This window comes from Coturnix japonica, chromosome 2 (assembly GCF_054131305.1).
Source record: "Coturnix japonica strain WE chromosome 2, WE-NBRP24, whole genome shotgun sequence".
Classification (NCBI taxonomy): Eukaryota; Metazoa; Chordata; class Aves; order Galliformes; family Phasianidae; genus Coturnix; species Coturnix japonica.
In genome coordinates, this window is record NC_140664.1 from 12,264,492 (window position 1) to 12,271,776 (window position 7,285).

A 7,285-nucleotide genomic window follows, 5' to 3' on the forward strand; every position below is an offset into this window, starting at 1 on the left:
ATAATCCCTTTCAGGAAGTCCATTGCAAGTTGCATTTAAAAATATTTTGGCATCTGCCTTTAGCATTTATCTGATTTTCCTTCAGGTTGTTTCTGTCAGCTGAAATAGTCCTTCCAGTGTCTGAAACTGTGCTAGATTCATTAACCTTTCTGTCAGTGCAAAGCCAAAGTTTTTGAAAACCTTTCCTCATATCTCAGCTTTTTAATGGATCCAATTGAGCATCTATTTATTTATTTATTTATGTATTTATTTATTTATAATCTTTCAATTTCAAGCTGTATTATGTGAATATTAGAAATTAAGATAGTGTTGGATTGCTGTTTTCCTTTTAAATGGAAGATACTTCAGAGACCTATTTGATAATCCAGTGTACTAACAGGAGGAGGGAGAGGGTAATATTCTGTCAGTGCCAGACCTCAGCTGTGGGCTTAGATGGTGCGCGTCTCAGTCATACCTTGGCTTATGTACACATCTCAGGCATACCTCATTTATGTGTCAGAAACACACTCTTCTCCCCTTTTCCTTTATTTCTAGTGGAAGAAAATCCAGGCTGGAAGCATGCTGTACTCCAAGAATCTCCACTGTGGACCACTCCCTTGGCTTGAGTGGTCAGGAGACCTGATTTACTCACCTGACCTACACATTACACATATGATATTAATGTCAATAATCGGGGAAAGAAAATCAGAAATGTCTCCTCTGCCTCTCTTTGGTGTCTGTGTGAGGTGCTACAAGATACAGTTTAATAGCTTAGTGGGTAGTAATGGTGATAGGAGGATGTTTGGACTACATGATCTTGTAGGACTTTTCCAACCTTGTGATTCTATGATTCTATTATTCTGTATCTCGGTGGCCTCTTAGCTGAGCTTTCTACTCACTGTGCTCTTCACCTTCTTCACCAGTATGAATCTAGTACAGAAAACCCATTTTAATGAAGGTGGAGAAGATGTAGTTTGAATCTGATGGAAATGAATCTGATTGGAAGACACCAAGGATGAGAGTGATTGCAGTTAGATAAGGCTGAAGAAGTCTCCAATTCTGTCCTAGTACTTTTTCTTTAAAAGTTAATCTGGTACAAAAACAGTAGAAGCACCACTTCTGGCAAAGGATTAAAGAAAATGAAAACAGACTCCACCTTGTTGAAATTGATCCCTTAAAAGAATTTCAAAGGAGTTTTCAAAACTTGATAGGAGGCTTTGATTAGGCAGGTTGTGATAGCCAGATAAAACAGACATTATTGTTTTAATGCAGTCATTTAAAAAATGTAAGAACAGGGAAACAATTATAAGTTTTGCAGTATAAATACAATTCCTAAACAATTACAGCTGTATGAGAATGACATTTTTACTTGTTACCTGACATGTTAGTACGAATATAGGGAGCGGATGGTTGACTAGAAATTCCTGCCAGCACTGCTGTAGAAAAGAACAGAAAGTTATCGTTACGAGAATTAAAGAGGTAGGTTCCAACCACAGTAGGCAATTAGAGGATAACAGAATGGTTGAGGTTGTTAGGGACCTCTGGGTCCATCTGGCCCACACCCTGCTCAAGCAGGGACATACAAAGCAGAAAATCCAGTGATAAACCCATAGCCTCTGGGCAGCCTGTGCCAGTGTTCTGTCATGCACACAGCACGGAAGTGTTTCTGGTATTCATATTGTTTTCCACTTTGTGTCCACTGCCTCTTTTCCTGGCACTAGGCAATACTGAAAAGAGCCTGGCTTCAGGTATATACACTGTTGAGATCCCCTCTTAGCCTCCTCACATCTCGTTTCATCCTCGTTTCAGCTTTCTTAGACCTTCTTCACTGAAGGGGTGCTCCATTCCATTCATCACCTTTGTGGTCCTAATTAGATCATCCATAAAAGATGATCTTCTTGTTTTTACTGTAGCAGCATCTGGCTAGAGAACAGAGCTTCAGAATGAAGATGTCCCAGAAATGCTATGATATTGAAGAAGGTAAGCTGTATTCTGAGACATAAGCGAAATGCAATATAATAATCCCGGTACTATGTTCACCAAGTGCAAGACAGTGTCTAGAGCTGAGTACCGGTTTTGCAGAACTGTATGGATATCTGGAGGAAGTTCAAAGTTGCAAGAGTTTATCAGAGAGCTAGAAACAAATATGCATGATGATAGGATGATTTATTTGGAATTCTTTAACTGAAGAAAGACAATGCTGAGCACGGAGGTAGGCTAACGGTCTTCCAAGTACGTAAAATTTAGTTCCAAAGACTGAGGTAATACCTCAAGTGAGTAGGGCAAGAAATGAGCAGCCCAAATCACAGCAAGAAAGATTCTGACTAAACAATGGTATGAACTGTTCAGCAAGAATTGAAAAGCATTGGAACAGATTGCCTGAGAATACGATGAAATCATGGTCAGTAGTGGTCTTTAAAAACAACTCAAAATAGGTATTGATTTCCTCCCTGTGCTTAGACACTTCTTTCCTTACAACCTGATCATAGTTTCAAAGTTGTAAACTTTCTTAAGAATACTTTATTCCTTGCACTACATTCTTAAACAATGTTGGCAGATTAAGTGCAGAAATAGAAAGTAATGTGGAGAAATGCAGAAAAATCAAATGAGGATGAAGCATTGAAGGCTTAAGGAGAGAGGATATGTAATATCACTGATGTTAGGAAAAGGGAGAGATTTATTCTTTTGAGTAAAGGCATAATCAACAGATACTTGTTCACAAATGTGTTCTGCTCAGAGATACTTGGAAACATGAGCTGAAGTTATAGAATTATGTACTTGTTGGCATTTTCTCAAGAAGAAAATGCTTCTCTCCTCAGTTCTAGCCAAAATGTTTCCTGCTGAATATCTTCATCCTGCATACTGTAAATGCTGTAAATCTTACTCGGTGTTGGATGAAAGCAAAGCAAATGTAATCTTTTGAAGAACTTTGTGCTAGGTTCGTCTATTCTCCATTGTGCTACAGCTGGCATTAATCTTTTATTTATTATAGTTTGCCATTTAGTAAATTCTAGTGAGAAATCTAATGCTAAAGAGCATTGCACCAAGAATTTCATCAAAATCACTCTTTGCTGTGTGTCTGTGTTTTATTTTTGAGTCCTAGGTATACATCATCCAATAATAGTGGGGGATACAAAGTACTTGCAGTTTGCTAGTGTACGCGAAGTGCTTCTGGTTGGGTTAAACAGCACAGGGAGGTAATGCACAAGATGCAAACTCAATTGCAAAGTACTGAAAGCAAACTTTCCCTTAGCAACTTTTCTTGAAGTGCTGTACAAGACAAATATAACAGCTGCAAACATTTTCTTTTGGTTAATATGGCCGATCTTGGCTAGTTTAGGTTTCATTTCCCGGTGTTTTTTTGTTGTTAGTGGGTTTTTGTTTTTTTAATTTCAAAAACTGGTTAAAATATTGGAAGAAAATGGGAGTAAGGGAATAAATGTTGAACTGAGATAAAAGATTTATATCATCTTACTTTTTCTTCTTCTTTTTTTTTTTTTTTTTTTTTTCTGTCTCTGGTTTTAACATTTTTTCCTAATGTTCTGATAAGCAAAATGCTACCACCAGTTTGGGGGGAGACAAACTCATTCCACTATGACATAGCAGCTATGACAGCCTCTTTTATTGCTGCTTAATGGTGTGTTCAAGAATGTCAACACAGCTTGCAAATATTTCTGGTTTTGCTGTTTCAGGAACATGAAATCAGCAGCCTTGATTGTATTGAAGCATTGTTCAGAACAGCTTAATACTTTGGGAGCATTTCTTGGCATCCATTTGCCTGACCATATGCACAGTGATGAACTGACCGCTGGTCTTCAAAAAGATCGTTTAAAGCTTTAGTGTAGTCAAATAAGCTATACTTAATAAAATAAAGATGCCATTTAATCGGATATGGAGACTAAATACTTGAACGGTAGTTGACTTTTCAGTTCTCATTCACAAAATTCACAGAATAGCCCAGCTCACCATGACCTGTGGTTTCCATTTGAAATGACTTTGTATGATTGCCCACTTTGATATGAAATGGCTCCTGAATGGTTTTTGTGAGTGTGGTGCCAAATCATAAAAATTACCATAATAAATGACATACTTATCAGCAGTTTTCAGCAGTCAGGGGAAGGAATTTGCTGGACACGGTAGGTGAAATTTGTCTCAGGAAATAGAGTTTAAAAAGATTAGGGAAAGTTATTATCTGTTCTTTCAAACATAGTTTGAAAAAAATGTAATAAGCCATCGGATCATAGGAAAATTCACATTGGAAAGGAACTCAAGAGGTCTCTAAACTGACCTCCTGCTCAAGGCAGGATCAGCTCTGAGGACAGAACAGTCTGTTCAAGGCTCTGAGCAGGCCCAGTCAGGGCCGAAACCCTCTTAGAATGGACACTGCACAGTCTCAGTGCAGTGATCTCCAATCACTGCCTGACTGCTCTCTTGGAAAGTAAGTTCCAGCTAAGTTTGAAATTCTCCACTTTCAGTGTATGCCCAGCATGTCTCATCCAGGCAAAACTGTGAAAGCCTGGCTCCCCATCTTCTTGATGACCATCTTAGAAGCACCTGGGGCTGTGGTCAGGTCCCCTCAAGGCTGCCCCACCTCCATCTGGACCAGCCCAACTCTCCCAGCCCCTTCTCAAGGACAAGTGCTCTTTCCCCAGTCACCTCAGTCACTTTCAACTGAACTCCCTCCAGTCTGGCAACGTCTTTCCTGTGTTTGGTGGCTCAAAACTGAATCTCATTAACATATCAAATCAGAAAATGATTTCTGCATTCATCTTCTCCATTGTAAAAGAGCAGCACACAAGGTCACCCTCTGAACCTTTCATAATGTAAATCAAGTCTCAAGTTGGGTATCGCAGGGTTTGATTCTTGATCTAGGGCAATGGAGTTCAAAGTAATTTTCTTTCATTCCACGTAGATGTTTCTTTTCCAGTTCTTACACCACTTCATTCCAGACCTCTGTTACAAAATCACTTCAGATTCTGTATTCCAGTGGTACTGAAAATGTCCACTTTCAATTTTCTTTTAATTAACCCACATCTCTGATCTAAACAGAACTCTTTATCTTACCTTGAGAGTGAGAGATGTAGCTGTAGCCAAATGATACTGTTCCCAAACAATGAAAAGAAAGGACTGTGGAAGAGAAATGTCAGCCCTTATTGGGAGATAAATATCTTACTGTGCATAATAGGTTACTGTTTTTCTTTTTTAATTGCACAGAACCACAGTATGGTTGAGGTTGGAAGCCTCTGGATGCCATCTGGTCCAACCCCTCTGCTCAAGCAGGGACACCCAGAGTAGCAGGCTCAGGGCCACATCCAGGTGGCTCTTGAAGGCAGATCTCCAAAGCCTCTGGGCACCCTGTGCCAGTTCTCAGCCTCCCACACAGTACAGAAGCACTTCCTGATGTTCAGAGGGATCCTCCTGTGTTCCAGCTTGTACCTACTGCTGTTTGTACTGGCACTGGGCACCTCTGAAAAGAGCCTGGTTCCATTATCTTTGCATCTTCCCTTCAGGTAATTTTAGACATTGGTAAGATCCCTCCCTGAGCCTCCTCTTCTCCAAGCTAAAATGTTCCAACTCTCTCATCTCTCCTTCATGGGAGAGATGATCATCTTCAAAGCCCTTCACTGAACTCTCTAATATGACCATGTCACCCTGGGGGCCTCAGAACTTGATACATCACTGAGAACTCATCAGTGCTAAGTAGAGTGAAAGGATCACCTGACTTGATGTATATTGGTGATGCTTTGCCTAATGAAGTCCATGATGCCATTAGCCTTCTTTACAGCAAGGGCATGATGTTGGCTTATGCTCAACTTGGTGTCCACCACCATCTTTGGGTCCTTTTGTCATGCTGCTTTCCAGTTGGGTGGCCCTCAGCTTATATTCGTGCATGAGATTGCTCCTCCTGAAGGAATTCAGCAATCCTTTATGGACTTTCCTTTGTTATGTTAAGAAATGGATATAGGTATTTCCCAATTCCCTTACCTGATTAAAGTGCCTAGAGGATTACATAGAAACTGCGCAGTACTAGATTCCAAAGCAGTAGTTAAATACTGCTTCAGTTATAGTTACACTGTTCCATACTCTTCCAGCAGGACAGTTTTCCCCGCAGAACTGAAACCAACAGAAACACAATAAAAAGGATTTACTGTCCATTATGCACCTTGTCTATTTTTTATTTTTTTTTTTAAGAATAATATAATACAGAGCGGCACCCACTTTGAGCATGTTTTCCCATCATTGCTCTATCAGCTCTCAAAACTGCTTTTGTTTGGATATTGTTATTATCTGCTAGAGACTGATAGGAATGTGGAGTCACTCACTGAGAAAGGGAAACATGGTTCTCATTCAGAAAGAATGCAGTTCCATCCACGCATTTTGCAGTGCAGTTGTATTTGAAGTAGAGCCGCGGGATCTTGTGGCAGTAAAAATCATTGTGATTTATAGGAAAATGTCACTCTGGCTGTCTCCTCTATAAAGGCTTTTTACTACTCTTGTTGAATATAAATCAGAATTATATGGCCAACAAAATGATGGTTTTGGCAAAATGTTGTAAAGACAAAAAAATAAACGAGTTTGAATTGTCTTGGATTTATTCTACAGAGAGATATTACTGGAATTTATTGCCTTGCCAACATCAATATCCCTGTCCTTAAAAATAGGTGTGTGTAACTGTATGTCTAAACTCATATCCAAGTTAATTTAAAGATGCTCACTGTGAAGCTTACCTTCAAACCACAGCCACAGCAGATCTTAACTGCTTGAGATGAAGCTGACACAGTTTCCAAATCTTATTCTGACCATAGCTGTAGCACTACACTTTAAACTCTTTGGTGTTTGGGACTCGTTGGGTCTCAGCATATCTGACTCTTGTTTGACTAACTTCACCTAGAAGCTTAAGTAGGAGATGAACCATCCCTCCAATACTGTGTGTCAGCTTAATTTATAAGGAAAATATGTGAATCAATGAACTGGTCTAATATTAGACATGGAGGTTGGCAGCTCTGCCCGTGGCAGGTGGGTTGGAGCTTGATGATCCTTGATGTCCCTAACATCAAGCCATTCTGTGATTCTACGATTCTATGACTTAGTTGATTGTCACAGTTCAGTGTTTCTCCCTTCAGACTGAAGCTGCTGGGTAAGGTGGAGGAGAGTAGGAACAGCAAAAATAAGCTAAGGGAGTTTGGAATTAATCATGCACTGTTTCTTTCAAGGCTGTGGTGCTAGCGAGGGCTTTGAGTCTGTGACATTTTATCCACACATGGTTCATGGGTCAGCGAGGCTCTGGATCTGGTGTTGGATGTGT